A 20,213-nucleotide genomic window follows, 5' to 3' on the forward strand; every position below is an offset into this window, starting at 1 on the left:
ACCTTTTGGATTGTATGCACCATCAACAGTTAGTGTGTATAACAATGCTTGTTTTACAACACTCTCACTGGGATTAATTAGCCTTGTTAAGAATATATTTTGCTAATTTGTGAGGCCCAACATAGTAGTTGTTATTATTTTCATTTGTATTTAGTCTATGTTCAGAAAAACTCACCATATTCTTTAGAAAGTGTACATCTCTGAAGCTCTATATGGGTTCATATTCTTTAATTCATTGAGTCTCTTCATAAAGGATGGGGATTGAGATAAGGGGAAAGAAAAATCTTTGAAAATTCTTAATATGAGAAATATAAGGAAATTTTCCAAAGGACAGGTATATATATAATTTCGTGTACAAAAGTCAAATTTAAATGGGTCAAGGACTTAAATGAAAGCAAAACTTTTAAAGTCTTAGAAGAAAATAGGGAAATACAGATGAAAACTACATGGTAACATTCACATGTTGGATAAGAATTGGTGAGGACAGGGTGCCACAAGAACTCTCATGAAATTATAGTAGCAGTGTAAATTAGAAAATAAGTTTTTATTACCTAATAGGTTTTAAGGTATGTAGTCTCTGCAATTTATACTTTCACCCTAAAGAAATGTTGGTACAAATATACCAAGGAAACCAATTACAAGAATCTTCATGGAAGCATTATTTGTACCTGAGAAAAAAGGCTGAAAATAACTCAAAGGCCCACCAGCAGAATGGACAAAATGAATACTTCCATACAAAGTAATATTGTAAAAGAGTGAATGTGATCTACAGTCACAAGCATCAGCAGGAACCAATGTCAAATAGACTGTTAAAGATTAAAAACTAAGTCATCAAAGGGGATGTGTGTGCATGTCAATATATACGCCATTTACATATGGCCTAAAAGCAAACAAGACAATATTATAGAAGATACAGTGTGGCAAAATAGCGAAAGCATAGGCATAATTCAAAACAGGCTGGTGATCACTTCTAGGAAAGAATGCAATACAGGAGAAGCCCTGGGTGCTTCAATGTTAATACTCAATTTCTTGGTGTTAAGTATACAAGTGTTCATTTTATACTTCTTTAAAATGTGTGTGTGTATATATATGTATATACTGCTTAATATATATTTATACTCTTTAAAGTAGGGCTTTGATTCCTCATGAGTGGTTCTTAAACCTCATGTTCTCTTTAGGTTGCTCTGGGTGCTTAAATAAGCATCAAGAGTTGTTCTGATGACATGTCCAGCTATTCAAATAAATGTTCAAATTGTAGATTTTATTGTTTCCATTTGTGCAATGTATTTTTTTCCTTCCAACTTCTATTTTAGGTTCAGGAGTACATTTGCAGGTTTGTTATATAGGTAAATTGCATATCATGGGGGTTTGGTGTACAGATTATTTTGTCACCCAGGTAATAAGCATAGTACCTGATAGGCATTTTCTCAGTCCTCCCTCTCCTCCCACCCTCCACCCTCAAGTAGGCCCTGGTGCCTATTATTCCCTTCTTTTTGCCCATGTATGCTCAATGTTTAGCTCCCACTTATAAGGAGTACATACAGTATTTGGTTTTCTGTTCTGTGTTAGTTCACTTAGGATACTGGCCTCCAGCTCCATCCGTGTTGCTGCAGAGGACATGATCTCATTCTTTTTATATGGCTGTATAGTATTCCATGGTATATATGTACCACGTTTTCTTTATCCATTCTGCCATTGATGGGCATTTAGGTTGATTCCATGTCTTTGCTATTGTGAATAATGCTGCAATCAACATATGTGTCTATGTGTTTTTATGGTAGAACAATTTATATTGCTTTGAGTATATATCCAGTAATGGGATTGCTGGGTTGAATGATAGCTCTGTTTTAAATTCTTTGAAAAATCTCCAAACTGCTTTCCACAGTGGCCAAACTTGTTTACATTTCCACCAGCAGTGTATAAGTGTTCTCTTTTCTCCAGAACTTCACCAGCATCTTATTATTATTATTATTATTTTTTACTTTTTCATCATAGCCATTCTGACTGGTGTGAGATGGTATCTTACTACGGTTTTGATTTTCTTTTCTCTAATGATTAGTGATGGTGAACAGTTTTTCATATGCTTGTTGCCTACATGCATGTCTTCTTTTGAGAAGTGTCTGTTCACATCTTTTGCCCATTTTTAATGAGGTTGTTTGTTTTTGCTTGTTGATTTAAGTTCCTTACAGGTGCTGGATATTAGACCTTTGTCAGATGCATAGTTTGCAGGTGTTCTTCCCCCATTCTGTAGGTTGTATGTTTACTCTGTTGATAGTTTCTTTTACTGTGCAGAAGCTCTTTAGTTTTATCGGATCTCATTTTTCAATTTTTGTTTTTGCTGCAATTGCTTTTGGCATCTTCATCATAAAGTCTTTGCCAAGGCCTATGTCCATGGCCTTTCCTGTTTTCTTCTAGGGTTTTTATAGTTTTAAGTTTTACATTCAAGTCTTTCATCCATCTTGAGTTGATTTTTGTATATGGTGTAAGGAAGGAATGGTATAGCGTCTTAAAAATTACCGGATTGTGTTTCATAGGATTCTGAAAAAAAGATGTCATTCATAGAAATTGCATTAAAATTCACATCTCTCAGGATGTGTTTCTTCATCTGTACATAGGTGGTAATACCTACCTCATAGAATTATGAGGATTAAGCAAGGTGTTCCAAGTCAATGTGCATGATTAAGGGCTACACGTGTGATCCATTTTAATACCACCAGACAATAGGCCAACTTTGAATTGGATGTCAATAAAAAAGCTATGATGTATTCATAATCCAAAAGAGCAATAAGATTATTTATATTTGACTTTGAATAATTATTTGAGGAGCTTTTGCAGCTACTGACTTCCTTAGTATGCTTGCCTGAGATTAAAATAGATATTGACTTCCTTATTATGTTTTTCTGAGATTAAAATTCTTTTATATCCTTTGAGCACATATAGATAATGGCCTTTACTTTTAAATTTTTTATCCAAGAGATACATATAACTCATATATAAATATTGAGACTATTCAGATGAAGCTGCAAAGCCAGTTCACGGAATATACTGGATTGAATCATATCCAAGAACCTATGAATTTAAAACACCTCAGCTATTGAAAAGAGCAAGCCTGTTTACACAGCTTCATATAGACCTAAGAAATGCAATGGGGATCATACGAGAGTTATTTCTTTAACAAGGATGGTGTGGCAGCCACAAAAGTACACCACCTCTAGAGTATTCCTCTGAGAACCTGCTGTCCAGCTGCAGGGAGCAGAGTTAACTGACAGCCGTCAACTGCAGCACCATCAGCATCTGCACGGCATTCACGCTGGGTCATATTCTTCCTAGGCAACCCCCAGCCAATGACCAAGCAAGGAAGATATACTAGTCTGTTCTCACATTGCTATAAAGAAATACCCAAGACTGGGTAATTTATAAAGGAAGGAAGTTTAATTGACTCACAGTTCAGCATGGCTGGGGAGGCCTCAGGAAACTTACAATTATGGCAGAAGGTGACGGGGAAGCAAGCCGCCTTCTTCACAAGGTGGCAGGAAGGAGAAATGAACGCAGGAGAAACTACCAAACACAAAATAATCAGCTCTTGTGAGAACTCACTATCACGAGAACAGCATGGGAGAAAACACCCCCATGATTCAATTACATCCACCTGGTATCTCCCTTGACATGTGGGGATTATGGGGATTACAATTCAAGATGAGATTTTGGGTGGGGACAGAGCCAAACCAGATGAGAAGGGTACTGTAGAGCCTGGCTGTTTTGGCCCGATGCTGAACTGCTTCATCAGGCAATCTTTGCTCTAAGCTCCTCATTGAGCAAGCCAAGCCCCGGTCAGCCGTCCTTTGCAGCTGGAGGCTCTCCTGCTTTCTTCCTCTTTCATCGATATCAACGGGCCTCACAGATGAAGGCTTTACCTGCCCAATCCTGCTCCCCGTCCTCTAATAGCTATGACACCTTCCTAGTTTCACCCCTTCACCCATTCCAGTTTTACATAAGTTTTCCTCACTACACAGAGATGGTGCCACCAAGACCATTATTCATTTTACAACCTTACTGGGATCCCCTGACGAAATCCCTCCAGGACTACAGCATAGTAGCCCCTGGCAGAAGAGAGGACCCTGTACCTGTAAGATGCCTGCCCTATCTCACAGATCCAGATCCCTGTCAAATTTTAGAGTTCTAGTATGGAGAAAAGTCCCTTGAGAACAGTAGAGCCTGGATTGAACTCTTAAAATAAGTAGGAGGTAGGCGCCTGTGGTCCCAACTACTCGGGAAGCTGAAGCAGGAGGATCCCTTGAGCCCAGGATGCAGACAGACATGATTGCGCCACTGCACTCCAGTGTGGGCAACAAGGTGAGATTCTGTCTCAAGAAAAAAAAAAAGTGATGGCATGCAAAATGTTCATTTTATGTATACTTAGTGCCATCTGCTGGTTATGAAATATGATAGCATTTGCCATGAAATTAGAAAACGTGTTAAGGTGCTAGTTTGCAAGTTTTAATAGAAAATGCGAGAAAGGAAGAGAACTCAAGGACATGAACTACACCTGTTTTAGTTTTGTTTGAGTTGTGATGATCTCAGTGGCCCCTCTCTCCCTCACTTACCCACTTCTTCTATTTATTCAATCTTTCTCCCTCCTCTGGTGCCTTAAAAGGAACTCCATGCTTTGCATCCCACCTGCTCTCCAGGATCAGGGACTCACCCGACATCACACCTTTTGCTTCAGCAACAATGAACTGCTGGAAATGTCCAGCAACTCTTTTTCCTGCCAGTGCTCACACTGTCCCCTTGCCTGTTAAGGTCTTACCTGTCTTCCTCCTACACCCCTGCCTGTCACCTGCTCAGATGTCCCCTCCTGCCAGCAGCCAGTCCTGACTCCTCTGTGATCTGCTAATGCCACTCCACCTGTCACATAGTTCAATCATTTCAGAATGATCTGTTTTCCTTTGAAGTCTTTTATTGAACTCTGAATTACTTAATAAAAGTGTTTGTATATTATTTATTCCTGTTTTCTAGGAAGTTCCAAACTTCCTGTCTCTAGGAAGTTCCAAACTTTCATTCATCCTCCTGTCTTCGTCTGAGCCTTCCAAATGGTTCCAACCTCTGCCTATTATCCAGTTCCAAAGTTGCTTCCACATTCTCAAGTTATCTTTATAGCAGTACCCCACTACCTCAGTACCAATTCTCTGTATTAGTCCATTTTCACACTGCTATGAAGAATACCACCAGAGACTGAGCATTTATAAAGAAAGGAGGTTTAATTGACTCATAGTTCTGCATGGCTGGGGAGGCCTCAGGAAACTTATAATCATGGTAGAAGGTGAAGGGGAAGCGAGGCACATTTTACATGTAGCAGGCGAGAGAGAGAGAGAGAGTGAGAGAGAAAGAGAGAGAGAGAGAGTCAGGAAGTACCACACTTTAAAACTATCAGACCTCATGAGAACTCACTCACTATCATGAGAATAGCATGGGGGAAACCATCCCCATGATCCAATCACCTTCCACCAGGTTCTTCCCTTGACATCTGAGGATTACAATTCAAGATGAGATTTCAGTGGGGACACAAAGCCAAACCATATCAGAGTCTTCCTCTTAAAATTCACAGAAAGGTCATCTCTAATTGCTCTCTGATGCTTCTTTTGGCAGTACCACTAAAGACATTTCCATCCCAGAGAGTAGATGTGGAGGATGTCAGATTCAAAGATAAAAAATTATTTGTCATTGGTTACAACCACAAAACAATTTACTATAGTTTTAATATTGTGAATATCTGTTCTGATCCCAAGAGATCATCAGTCAAGTAGAGAAAAATGGAACAAACTATTTCTAGAGTGTCTAAAGCATTCATTCTATCATTTTAGTAGATGATATAAATGGCCATCAACATCCAGTCATTTCCTGAATAAGACAAGACATTACAATTTACCTTAGAGTGAAGCTGTTCTCGCAGAATTTACATTGTACAATTTTGCTTTTTCACATGAATAAATTAGGGGCTCAGGAAGTAGAAGGACAAATAAAGCAGAGAACAAGCAGGAAAAATAATTCAGGTAGGACCAGTAATCCACAGAGGATCCCCAAGTTCAGGTGAAAGCATAGAATATATCTGAATGTGAGAGTTGGGCCAAAGATAGACTCATTTAGCCATGGACTCACTGATGTGTGGTCAAAGAAAAATAAGTCTGAAGAGCATTGGAAACTCGGGCAATAGTCACGGAATAAATGGATAGTCAAATACTACTAAAAATAATAATAATAGTCATCATTTACAGGCTTACTGTTTGCTAGACTCTTTATATATTATGTAATTTAATCTTTAGGACAGCTTAGTAAAACTGCTTTGCAGATGAGAAAATTGGGTCTCAGAGATGTCAAGTGCATTGCTTAAGGCCCTCCAACTAGACAGGGGCAAAGCTTGCAATTAAATTTTGGCCTGTCTGATCAATTGATACAATCAAACAAAACCATTGTGCCATGGATGGAAGTCATTAATTTAAGGGGAAGTAGAACTGGACAACTAGAAACTAAGAGATCCAGGAGTTCTCACTGTATATTTTGGACTAGGTGGTAGAGGACATGAAGAACAAGGAATAGCTGGCTGAGAATAAAAGTACTGACCCTCCTGCAAGAGAAAAGTAAGACAGAAACCCTGTAGTTGAAGAACTCAGATTCCAAAGGTTATCTCAAGCATTATTTCAAAAATTGTTGACCAAGCAAATTACTCAGCTCTTCTCATCCAAAACCTTCTCGGGCTTGGCGTAGACCTGGAATCCAGGGCAGGACTGGATTCAGGGATGGGGACCAGTGTCCACCAGTACACACGGTGGAGAGGGGAAGGGAAGCAAGCCAAAAGGCCATTAATTAAACCCAGGAGCTCCTGGTTCCCAGCAGGATCCTGTTCTTTCTCTTCCCACAGTAAGAAGCTAGTGGGGAGATATAGACTCCAGGTGAATCCCTCAGTGACTAGTCTGCTGTAGGACAACTGGGAAAGTGAGAGGATCCTGCATCCTCTTGAGGAAGTGCAGCTTTCTGCTGTCCAGACTCTGGAGTCCCCACTAGATTTGCTCATACACAGGACTTGCACTGGGCAGAAGTCTGTGGCACATGCCTTCGAAGCATTCCATTAGCTAGAATTTAAAATTCTCTGACGGAAATCAGAATCCTGTCTGAAGGCAATTTTGCAACAGTGTGAGGTGTGTGTGAGGCTCCTGAGGGCCATGGAGCTGTTCCAGGCAATTCAATGAATGGAGCGTTCAGCTGGACAGGGCAGGCACTCAATTTAAAACATGCATGTGAATGACTGATGGGACCTCTTGCTCAAACGTCTCGGATGCATTTTGCCAGGCTCTCCAAGTGTGTAAAAGTCTTGGAAAATAACACGAAATTGCCTTGACTGCACTTATAAAATGGCTGAATGTAAATGCCCTTTAAAAATAATAATAATAAAAAACCTAAAGAGCATTTTTAAGGCTTTTGCTTCACAATAGGATGAAAATGATTCGAGGTGGGAGCACAATGATGTCAGTGAAGTGTGGCTCAGCCACGTTTTTCGTAGTTAATGCAGCCAGAGACACAGAGGAAGTCAGAAAACCTATTCTAAAATGATGTCTTAATGCAAAAAGAAAAAGCAGTGATGTGTAAATAGATACTGAGTTGTGTATTCTATTATGCAGCTGAAGGAAATTGAGATCAGAACTGCCATTCTAAGAAAGAGTTGACGCAGATTCTCCATTTCAGGTTCTTTGAGGTGCTTGATAATGTGAGGTTGAATACAAAGACACCTGACTTTCCTGTGCCTTGATTTACCTATCTCTGAAGCAGAGAAAACACAGTGCGGCCACTCCATGATACTCTTGTGTGTAGTGTTTACCTTTCTCAGGCATGAGAAGGCTGCAGTTACACGATGGTTCTCAGATGTGTGGGGTATTTTTATCATACTTGTTTAACAAGACAAGAAAAATGCTATCCCTCATTCCGAGAATATGAAAGTCAATTTTAAAGCAAGGTCCTATATTAAAAAAAAATTATTACGTTCCTTCTATGTGCCAGAATTTGTGCTAGGAGCTCAGAAAGTAGAGAACATTCTCTGTCCTTAAGGAACCTCAAGGAGGAGACAGACATATAAACCAGCAATCACACTAAGTATTGCAGATACTGGTGGCAGTAGTAGTACCTGTTTCCAGAGTGTGAACATAAAAATGGGATACCGGATCAATGTGATTTGTGTGAGGTTGAAGCTACCAATATGCAAATGAGTCCCAAGTAGATGCCAGAAAATGCTTACCTAACAAAGCTGTTACCACCTCTCCCAGTGAAAACAGAAGTCATCCTATAATGTCTCTAAAATTCCCACTATCCAGCATTCTTAAAAGCCCTCCTAAAGAAGGTAGGATAGGAGATGCGAGTCGTACATGGAATTCAATAATTATTTGACGTTAAATATTACTGAGACTGTCATTGCTGGCCAAGATAAAGCCAGCCCTCTATAGTCGGTCTCTCACAGATTGCAGCTAAAAATGAATACAGAAAGCAACTATTTAAGGACTCTGAAAAGTAAACACCAGAAGATAGTTTGAAAATCAAAACTTGAAGAAAAACCAGTATTAGGATGAGAATCCTGAGTTATTTTTGCTTTTTTATCTCACTGCTTTTAAATGAAAGTGGCCCTAATTATGGAACTGAGGAGTAGGAGCAGACATCAAAACTCAGAGAAATCTCCTTCACTGAACCAAACAGATACAGAGACCTCTGTAAGCTGAAAAGTGTAGAACATATTCTAAGGCTCTTTTTTCCCCCTGTTTTCCCCTTTTTTTCTCCTATCTGTAAACTAGGAGCAGTCACAGGCTAGAGCTTCTCTGCAGCAGTTGTGGCATGAGCACCTAAAACACTGAGAAAGCAACCAAACCACTGTCTCTCTGGTCAGAGGATCTTCAAAAGAGTTCCCTATCATCCCAAATGGACGGGGGAAAATTTTTGCTTTCGTTCTCTTTGTCTCTCTAGTCATGTGGAACTGCATAACAGGGTGGTCATTATGGAAAATCAATATTCTTTTTTTTTTTTGAAATGGAGTCTCGCTCTGTCACCCAGGCTGGAGTGCAGTGGCCGCATCTCAGCTCACTGCAAGCTCTGCCTCCCCGGGTTCACGCCATTCTCCTGCCTCAGCCTCCCGAGTAGCTGGGACTACAGGCGCCCGCCACCTCGCCCGGCTAGAAAATCAATATTCTCTAGAGGATTTTAACAGGACTCAGAGTCTCACAACATAATATCAGATTGTCTAGAATACAATCTGAAACTATTTAACATACAAAGAACCAGGAAAATGTGACCAGTAGTCAAGGAGAAAACCATCAACAGGTGCCAACCCACTCCAAAACAACAAAACATATTCTTTTCAAGTACCTATAGAGGACACATTCTGAACCATTAAATAAACCTTAACAATTTTTAAATAATTGAAATCATACCAAATATGTCGACAACATGTACGACCATAAATGGTTAAAGAAAAAAATAAAAAATAAAGGATATCTAGAAAATACCTAAACATTTGGAAGTTAAACAACACAATTTAACCGTGTTAAACAACACAGTTCTAAATAACCCATTGGTTAAATAAGTTTCAAGGGAAATAATATTTTTAAATAAGTAACAATAAAAATACAACTTATAAAAAAATTGTGGAAGTGCTTAGACAGAAGAAAATTATAGCACTAAATGCTCATATCAGAAAAGAAAGTCTCAAATCAATAACTTAAGCTTCTGCAGTGAGACAGTAGAAGAAAAGAACAAATAGCCAGATGCGGTGGTTCACGCCTGTAATCTCAAAACTTTGTGAGGCTGAGGCGGGTGGATCACCTGAGGTCAGGAGTTTGAGACCAGCCTGGCCAATATGGTAAAACCCCTTCTCTACTAAAAATACAAAAAATTAGCTGAGCATGATGGCGGGCACCTGTAATCCCAGCTACTCGGGAGGCTGAGGCAGAAGAATCGCTTGAACCCGGGAGGTGGAGGTTGCAGTGAGCCAAGATCATGCCATTGCACTCCAGCCTAGACACTAAGAACGAAACTCCATAAAACAAACAAACAAACAAAACACAAAGAAAAAAAGAACAAACTAAACCCAAAGCAAACAGAGAAAATGAATTAACAAAAAGAAAAACAAAAATCAATGAAAGTGAAAACAGAAAAACAGTAGACAAAGCTAATGAAAATATCAATAAAATGCATAAATCTCTAGCTAAACTAAGCAAGAAGAGGGGAGAGAGAGAGAGAAAGAGAGAGAGAAGACAAAGGCTATCAATACCAAGAATGGAAGAGTGGATATCACTACAGAACCTAAAGACAAATGACTCTATTACCATAAATTTGGGTTTAAATCAGGGTTAAATCAGGATGGACTAATTCCTTGACAGATACAAACTACCAAACCTTGGTGAAAAAAATTAGATAACTTGATTTATCTCAGCTCTATTAAAGAAATTGAATTTGTAGTTAAAATACTTCAACAAAGAAAATACCACGTCCAGATGGTTTTACTGAGTAATTTTCCCAAATGTTTAAGGAAGAAGTAACCAATCTATATAATCTTTTCTTAAAAATAGAAAAGAAGGAAATACTTCACAACCTATTTTATTAGGCTAGAATTATACCAGCATTAAAACCAGACCAATAACCCTCATGAACACAGGTGAAGTAATTCTGAACAAAATTTTAGTGAATCGGTTCCAGCAATATTTACAAAGGATAATGTACCATGACTAAGTGGGATTTGTCTTGGGAATGTAAGGCTGGTTCAACATTTGAAAGTCAATCAATATAATTAACCATATTAACAGGCTAAGAAGGAAAACCATGATTGCTTCAATAGGTACAGAAAATACATTTGAAATTTTCAATATCTATTCATGATAAAAATTCTCAGCAAACTAATAATGGAAGGAATTTTTTTTTTAACTGATAAAGGGCATGTAGAAAAAACTGTATAGTTAATTTCATACTCAATGGAAAAAGATTGCATTCCCCTAAAATAGGAAACAAGGCCAAGATTTTTGCTCTTACCACTTTTTTATAACATTGTTCTGGAAGGCCTAGCCAGTGCAATAAGGCAAGAAAAAGAAATAAAAGGCATACAGATTGGAAAGGAAGAAATAAAACTTTGTTTATGGGCAATATGATTATGTAGAAAATTCCAAGGAATCTATAAGAAAGCTCTAGAGCTCATAATCATAATTGACTAAAAATATAAATATATAAAAATTAATTTTGGCCAGGAATGATGGCTCACACCTACAATCCTTTCGCTTTGGGAGGCTGAGGCAGGAGGATCACTTGAGGTCAGGAGTTCGAGACCAGCCTGGCTAACATGGTGAAACCCCATCTCTACTAAAAATAGAAAAGATTAGCCAGGCCTGGTGGCACACGCTTGTAATCCCAGATACTCAGGAGGCTGAGGCACGAAAATCACTTGAACCCAGGAGGCAGAGGTTGCAGTGAGCCAAGATCATGCCACTGCACTCCAGCCTGGATGACAGAGCGAGACTCTATCTCAAAACAACAACAAAAAAATGTATTTCCATATACTACCAATAAAAAATTTATATTGAAATTTTACATTATGCCATTTATAATAGCACCATAAAATAAAATATTAAGAGTTAATGTAATATCAGCAGGATCTGTATGTTATAAATCCTGATTTAAAAAAAAAAATCCCAAAGAAGGACCAAATAAATGGGAAGATATACTGTGTTTATGGGATATTCATAAGGTGTCAATTCTCCCCAAATTTATCTATAGGTTCAATGCAATTATAATCAAAATCTCTACAGAATTATTTATACATATTGGCAAGCTGATTCTAAAGTGTACAGGGAAAAGCAAAAGAATGAGAATAGCAAAACAAATTTGAAAAAGAGCAAAGTTAGAAAACTCATACTACTCTATTTCAGGTTACAGTAATCAAGCATGATATTGGCAAAAGGATGAACACCTACGTCAATCAAATAAAATAAAGTCCAGAAACAGACCTATATAAGTATGGTCAACTGAATTTCTAAAAACATACAAAGATAATTCAGTGGAGAAAGGATGGTCTTTTTAACAAAATTAACTCAAAATGAATCATAGAGCTAAGTATAAAATGTAAAACTGTAAACTTTTAAAGGAAAATACAGAAGAAAATTATTACATCCCTAAATTAGGCAAAAAATTCTTATATATATATATTAATAACCCCAAAAACATACTACTTTCAAGAAAAAACTTGGTAAGTTAGAATTCAATAAAAATTAAGAATTCACTTTGCAAATGACATTGTCAAAATAATGCAAAGAAAAGCCACAGACTAGGAAAAAAACCATCTGTGAATTACATATATTATAAAAGACTTGTATCCAGAATATAAAGAGAACTCTAAAATGCAACAATAAAAAACCAAGGAAATTTTTTAAAGAATTAAAAATTTGAACAGACACTTCAGTAAAATATATATGTATAGCAAGTAAGCACATGAAAATACAGTCAACATCATTAGTCATTAGGGAAATACAAACTGAAACCACTACCTGCCAATTAGGGAGGCTAAAGTTTAAACACAATAAGACAGTACAATGTATTAGTGAGATTCAGCCCACTGGAGCATTTGAAAAACAGTTTGGTAGTTTCTTAACAAGAAATTCAAATATACCCTTACTATCTGATCCAGCAATCTCATTTTAAGGTATTTATCAAAAAAAAAAAGAAAGAAAACTTATGTTCATATAACCTTTATGCAAATATAATATAGCAGTTTTATCCATAATCACCCAAAGCTGGAAACAACTTAAATGTCCTTTAACTAGTGAATGCATACAAAACAAATAAGCAAATTCAGCCATAAAAAGGAACAAACTATTGATACATGCAACATGGAAGATTCTCAGATTCATTATGCTAGATTTAAGAAGCTAGGCTCAAAAAGCTGCATATGGTAATCCATTTACACGCTACTCTGGAAAAGGTAAAACTACAGGAACGAAGAACAAATCAGTGGTTGCCAAGAGTTTGGAGTGAGAGAAGTTGCCCCAAATTGGGGGACAGTTAGAAGGAACACTTTGGGGTCATAAAACTTGATTGGGATCCAAAATCATGCAACTATACACTAAAATCAGTGAATATTACCTTATGTAAATTAAAAATTAAGAAATAAAAAAAAGCATACATATCAAAAATAGTTTTTTCTAAGCATTTCACATTTGTAACGTGTTTTAAGTACGTTGTATGCTGTCTCATTCCATCCCCATAACAAATCTATGAAAGAGGTACTTTCATCCCCATGTTAACATGAATAAACCCAGGTTTGGAAAAGTCGAGAAACATACTTACTGTCAGACAGTTAACAAGTGACCGAGCAGGGATGTGAAGCCAGATTCCTCTGACTCCAAGGTCTGAGTTCTTCCTCCTGCACAGCAGTCAATTGGCTAGATCCACATAAACAGCATGCACAAACTCACCACTCACACATACATACCCACAGACACACACCACACAGATGGGATGCAACTCACAATCACATATATGGAATGAGTGATATGCAAATATAACATTGCGTTATTTTTATATTATTCTCATTTTATATAAATCCTACCACGAGGTAGAGTCTGTCTCATTCATTCATTCATTCATCCATCCATCCATCCCTTCCTTTATTCCCTCATTTCCTCAGGAAATAGCTTCCTTTGTGGCAGGTGCTATTCCAGACTCTGGAGATACTGCAGTAAACAAAACAGAATAAACTAAAAAACTCTAAAATGCAACAATAAAAAACAAGGAAATTTTTTAAAGGATCAAAGTTTTGAACAGACCTTTCAACTGAAATATATATGTAGTTAATACACAAAAACAAACAAGTAAATGACAAGTGGGATATTTGGTAGTGACAAGTGCTATGAAGAAACACTAAAGCAAAGTAAGAAGAGTAAGAGGAGGAACTGTTTTAGAGACAGCGACCAGGGAGGCCTCTCTGTGAAGGGGAATTGAAGCAGAGTATGGATGGAAGTGAGGGAAGGAGCATGGGGAAGGTCTGGGAGAAGGTTTTTCCAGGACACAGGAATAACCAGGAGAAGCCCCTGAGGCAGGAGTCGCTTGGCACGTTTGAGGTCCAGCCAGTGTGCTGCTCAGCTGGGGTGAGCTTGCAGGGCTGAGAGTGGGAGGATGCCAGGGAAGTCGTAGAACTTTCCTACTTAGGTGCGTACTTGTAACTGTTCTTCAATTCTCCAGTATAAGTGTATCTCCCTGGTTAATTGCAAATTATTTACAGGACCATGCTTTCTATTTTTTTAAATGAATCTCAGTCTGTACCTGGCACCTCACTGGGCATGGAGCTAATGCCAAATAAAAATGTGATGGTTGATGAGTGCTGTTCATACACATTTCCCAGTGGTTCCACCCCCGGGAGGCAGCTATGTGATCAATAAATAGGATGCTAGGAGAGTGGGAATTTCCAGCAGTGCTTCATATTGTCACCTTCGAGGCCTATAGAGAGTTCTGCTGAGGGCAAGGTCATCCTGATGAGGTTTTTTGTTTTTTGTTTTAATGGTGGCTTTTAGCGTAAATTGGCAGGGATTGATCAGGTGCTTCCTCTGGGCTAATGCTCCCTGGGGATCAGGGATGTGGTGTGCACACTCATCTGAGAAGGTCCAGTAATGGCAAGGCAGTCACCAGGGGACCCATGTCCTCAGAGGACCTGGCCCCTCGGAGAAACTGCAGGTTCACTGGGGGAGATTACCAGGACTTCAGACCTCAGGATGAAGAGACACACTCCAAGAGGGGTTGTGGATAGTTACTACGGTGCCCTAGAAAGGTGCCAGGGTAGTGCATGGGGAAAGCCCCCCGGGGTCCTGGCCAGCTTAGAGGCAATGGGGAGAAGCATGCTGGGCAGACTGTGTGGGGTCCAGTCATGATCAGCCTAGCTCCTGAGGGGCTTTGCGTGGCACAGGTGTGAGGATAAGAGCAAAGATTCCGGTAAGGAACAAAGAGACCGTGAGTCTCTAGGAAGCCTGGACTTTTGATTTAGCCAGACTTGGGTTTGAGGCCTCGCTCCTGCCCAGGGTAGAGTAAGCTCCTGTCACTACCACCACCATTACAGGGAATCCTAGCAAATCTATGAGAGCCAGAATCTAGACACAATGCCTGGCGCTTAGAGCTCAACATATACTTGTCCTTGGATAGCCAATGTCAACTTAAATTTGCTAGAATTGTCACTCTGGGCCAGAAGGAGCTGTGTCCTGGCAATGGTGTCAGGGAGTCACCAGCAGGACCGGGTAGGACCCATGGTTGCCACAGTAGCTAGTGCTGTGAGGAGGATGGAGATGCGGGAGGGCTTGCTCCTATAGGGCAGCACCATGGTGGGGCCACTGAGACTGAGACCAGTGCACAGAGGGCTGGGCCTGGCGGTGGCCCCTTTGCACAGGCAGAAGAGCCTCCCAGAAGAGGACTCAATCTGGGCCCGCCATGGGGGCCCGCTGCTTGTAAGGAACGGAATAGACCACCAGAGGAGAACACTTCCCAGGTGGGGCAGTGCCAGGGCAAGACGCTGGACCCGACAACAAAGCCTTCAGCGGTGAAGACAGCAGAGACTCCAAGCTCCCTGTGAAGGAAGTGACTCACCCCGTCCCCAGCCCAGCTCCTTTCCTAAGGAGGAAAAAGGTGAGAATTCCAAAAAGAAATACTCTGTCAGTAAATTCTAACATGGGAGGTCTCAAGGAGCCCTACTCGGCCCCCGTCCAACAGCCAGTAACTCAAAAAGCTGGCTGCTCAGAGACCACAGCACAGTCTGTTCTTAGGACAGAAGTGCAGATGGGTGGCACACAGGCCATAACCACCAACATGGAGTTGCTGTGCCAGGTGCAGCCAGGGCCTCACTCCCGCACCCCGTGGAGCTGTGACAGCTGGTGGCGAGCATTCTGGTGACAAGTGAGCCATGGGCAGGCTTGCATGGCACAGAGAGCGGGCTTGTTCTTACACACCCGTGAGACACCCTCCAGAAAGTCCCAGAAATACTGGCCTGGAGCTTACAGGTGGAGGAGGTGTGAAGGTCTGCAGGTGCAAATGAGGCCAAGCAGTCAGTGGGATTTAAATTGGTTCTGTTAACCTGACCTCATTCGTATCCTCAGTATGGAGACGCTTTGGGACGATAAAACAAGAATAGTGATGATAGTAACGGCCATTTGTTGAGCACCTATTGCAGGCAGGCACTATGCTTAATACTCTAAACATTTTTTTTTTTTTACTTTTTATCCCAACCCTGAAATAAGAACATTCGAGACAGGAGGAAACTGAGGCTGAGCATTCACGTAAAGCTTGCGGCAGCATCTGGTAGAGGTGTGGGAAAGCACAGTAAATAGGACCCAAATGTTCACAGCAGAAGCAGTCGCTAGCTTCTGACCTGAAGGGGCCCTTCTCTGACCTGCTCGCTGCTCCCTCTGGACTCAGCAGGAGCCTCCACGCTCCAGGAAGGACATGGGGCAAAGCTCTGCTTTTTGACCTAGGCATCTCCTTTTGAGGGAGTGGTGAGTTAGCCAAAGCGGGCATGGAAATGACTGTGAAAATGGAATGGCAGCTGGAAGAAGGTCATGATCCAGGAAAGGGCATGAGGAGGGCAAACTGCAAAAGCCTGAGGCACTGCAGGGATGGGAATGTTGAATGGTATAATGGCACATCAGGGTTTTCATGACTTTGATGCAAGGGGAAAGTGATTTTCACCTCAGACTCAAACTGGAAGTTTTTCTCCCTACCAAAAGGCAGGATGCCAGAGAAACAGACCGTTTCCCGCCTGGGTAAGAGTTCGCTGTTTCTCCAGTGCTCCACTCTGACCTAGCAGGGAGCCAGCAGAGACCATCCCCCAGTCACCTCATCCAGCAGAGGATTTTCCACATGTGCTATGGGCTCTGTTCTGGAATGCATGCATTTGTCCAAAATAGTCACAGAAGAAAAGAAACTCAGAATACATAAGGTTGGAGTGAGGCAAACTTTTTTCTGAATGATTGCATTTAACACATTGAAAGTGGAAGTTTAGCATCCCATCATTTCATTGTATACCCACTTTGGCTGGGGTGGGCTTCAAAGATAGCTAAGCATTCTCTAGCTGTCCAGGATTGCTATGGAGGGCCGAATCTTGTATTACACGGTTGTCTATGTTATGTAAAGTAACTAACATCAGATTCTCCATGCAAGTCTAATTCTCATAAAGAAAACAATATTGCAGATTAGAACTTTGAAGCTGACATTGAAGGAATTGTGTGTCAGTTCTTACAGTCCTTGTTTTTTTTTTTTCATCATGAGAGATGAGGAAAGGAGAACAAACACCAAGTCTGCGTGTGAATTGCAGTGCTATGATAAGCATAGATTGGGCAGTTTCAACTGGCTCTCAAGGCTGTTTAAGATCCAAGTGTGACTAAATGCTGATCACACAAAGCAAGACACATCATTTGAAACAATCACTGGGGGGTATTATTGTGGCATCCCTTTGGGGGAATCCAGAGGCCCAACTTAACCCTCTCTAACTTCCACACACTGAACAACTGAGTACTGAGAGAGGCTCACGGTGAAGAAGAGCACTGGCCCTAAAATATCATTAACATCATTACCCTCCCCCACAAGCCCAGTCAGAGGTGGAAACCCTCAAAACGTAGGTGGAAGTCCATGGACCAACCATGGAATTCTGTTCTGTGCTTAGCTGATGCCATTTCTTCCTCTGTGCTTAGCTGATGCCACTTCCTCTTTTGTCCACTGCATCCATAAAAGAAGCCATTTTGGGTAAGGCCAGAAAGGATGGGAATAAGCTCTTTTTTTTTCTTCTATCCTCCAATTCTCTCATTAACTTGGGGCCAATGGAAACTGGGAGTCACTTATTATGATTCCTCCTGAGACTGCACAGAACACACATGGCATATTCCTCCCAAAGCTGCTAGAAACCTAGTATGGTGTACACTGCTCTGCAAGCAAGACGCCAATGCTGGAGCACAATTTCACTGCACTTTATACTTCAGCTCTTGCCAGAGCAGCCTTAACTCCTCCAGACACAATGTTCATAGTCCAGGTGCAAAAATCAGGTGCTGGAATTCATGTCAGTTAGTTTTCTTTTAAGAGCCAAAGACTCCTTACCAGTGACTTCTCCCTAATCTGTTGCCTGCTACAAACTGGATACTGTAGCAACAGGGAGCTTCTTGGCAGGCAAAAGTAGGGAGTTCACCCACTCCAGCATTGCTGAGCAGAGTGTGCTTCATCATCTTGCCATGGCAATGAAATGTTTCCAGCTATTTCCTTAAGGTTCATTTCCTAAGAACAAACCATGATTCATGGCACTAGGGGAGGTGAATTGAATTAATGCCTAATTGGTAAGTAAAACAATTAAATCTCTTAGTTTTAAAACATATCTGCAAGATTACTCTAAAGTAACTATAGTTTAGAAATGTACAGTGAATACTTTGAAGGTCTAGACTTACACCAATCTGTTTCCTAATCTTTACGAATGTGTATTAGCGTTCTATCAATCAAGATTTGATTCACTTACTTATTCAACAAATGTATTATGCATGTAGTGTGTGCAGCTACTGTCCTAGGCACTGGGGATGCAGTATTACCTTCAAGGAACTTACATCTAATCTATACTTCATATATTCAAAATGGGTGAATCTTTGCTTGACACTATTAATGAGGTCAAGTACAATCACACATATTTTCCAAAGAGTTAGTTTAACCTTTCAGCTGGTCTCCTATTTGTCCTGTCATGCTCTAAACATTGTATTACAGGCGTGCCATACCTTATCCTTCCTGTTAAAGCAGCAGCCTCCCAGCCCCTGTCCACATTCTTGCTGTTATCTCAGCCATACCCATCGCCCACATGTCACAAATTTACTCCCTCATAACATATCTACTTGCACAATGTTCCTGAAATCCTGTTTAAAATCCATCAGTGTTTTGCTCAAGAACCTTCACTAGTTTTTTATTTCTAAATAAAACATTTGCCCTTCTTTAAGGTCCTGAATCTCAAGTCATTTAACTTAATTAAACTTGTTTTCTGTTATTTAATTAATTCATTTAATCACATAATCAATCACTAACCAACAAAGATTTAATAGACACCTATGGTATATCGGGTGACCCTGAGCCACCAAAGGCATTGGTAGCAGATGCTGTGGTGGCCACCCGATTCCTCCTTCAGGTCTGAAGCCCTCCCCACTAAGCATGACAGGGGTGTTGGTGGCTGAGGGCTCTCACCTGAGTCCCTCTTTGGCAATTGCTCTTGGCTGAAGGGAGCTGCCTTCCCAAGGTTACTCCCGCTCATTGGAAGCAGTCAGCACTGATAATAGGTTGATGTGAATGTCAAAGGTTTGAGATCCTTACTGCAACTTGCAATGAGTTTGAAGGGGCATCCTAGCTCCAGAGTTCCCTGTTGGATTGGACTGAAGTTCAACTTCTCTCAGCCCAATTCCACTTTCCTCACTCCATTACAGGCTCAAGAAGCTTACAGTCTAACAAAGAAATCAGACAAATAAGTGGACAAATAAAACAGTGTGGTAAGGCTCACGCCTATAATCCCAACACTTTGGGAGGCCGAGGTGGGCGGATCACCTGAGGTCAGGAGTTCGAGACCAGCATGGCCAACATGGTGAGACCCCGTCTCTACTACAAATACAAAAATTAGCTGAGTGTGGTGGTGCATGCCTGTAATTGCAGCTACTCGGGAGGCCGAGGCAAGAGAATTACTTGAACCTGGGAGGCGGAGGTTGCAGTGAGCCAAGATCGTGCCATTGCACTCCAACCTGGGGGATAAGAGTGAGACTTTGTCTCAAAACAAAACAAAAACAGTGTGGTAAGAGATATGACAGGGGAAGGTCTAGGTTACAGGGGAAGAGGAGAGTTCCTGCAGGAACTGAGCTCTAAGTGAGATGTGCAGACTGAGCCAGAGACATCCAGGAGAACTGGCAGGACCTGGGAAGAAAAGAAGGGTGGCCATCCAAGATAACAATATGTGTGCATGTCCAGGGAAGAGAGGGCATCGGGCGCTGAGGAATGGTGAGAGGCACTGGGGAATGGTGAGGGGCACTGGGGAATGGTGAGGGGCACTGGGGAATGGTGAGGGGCAAGGCTGGAGAAGGGGCAGGAAGAGGGTGTGTGGCATAGATCCTGAAGGCCTAGTTAGCCATGTCGACAGATTTGGAAGTGTTGAATGG

Source organism: Theropithecus gelada, unplaced genomic scaffold (genome assembly GCF_003255815.1).
Source record: "Theropithecus gelada isolate Dixy unplaced genomic scaffold, Tgel_1.0 HiC_scaffold_15966, whole genome shotgun sequence".
Classification (NCBI taxonomy): Eukaryota; Metazoa; Chordata; class Mammalia; order Primates; family Cercopithecidae; genus Theropithecus; species Theropithecus gelada.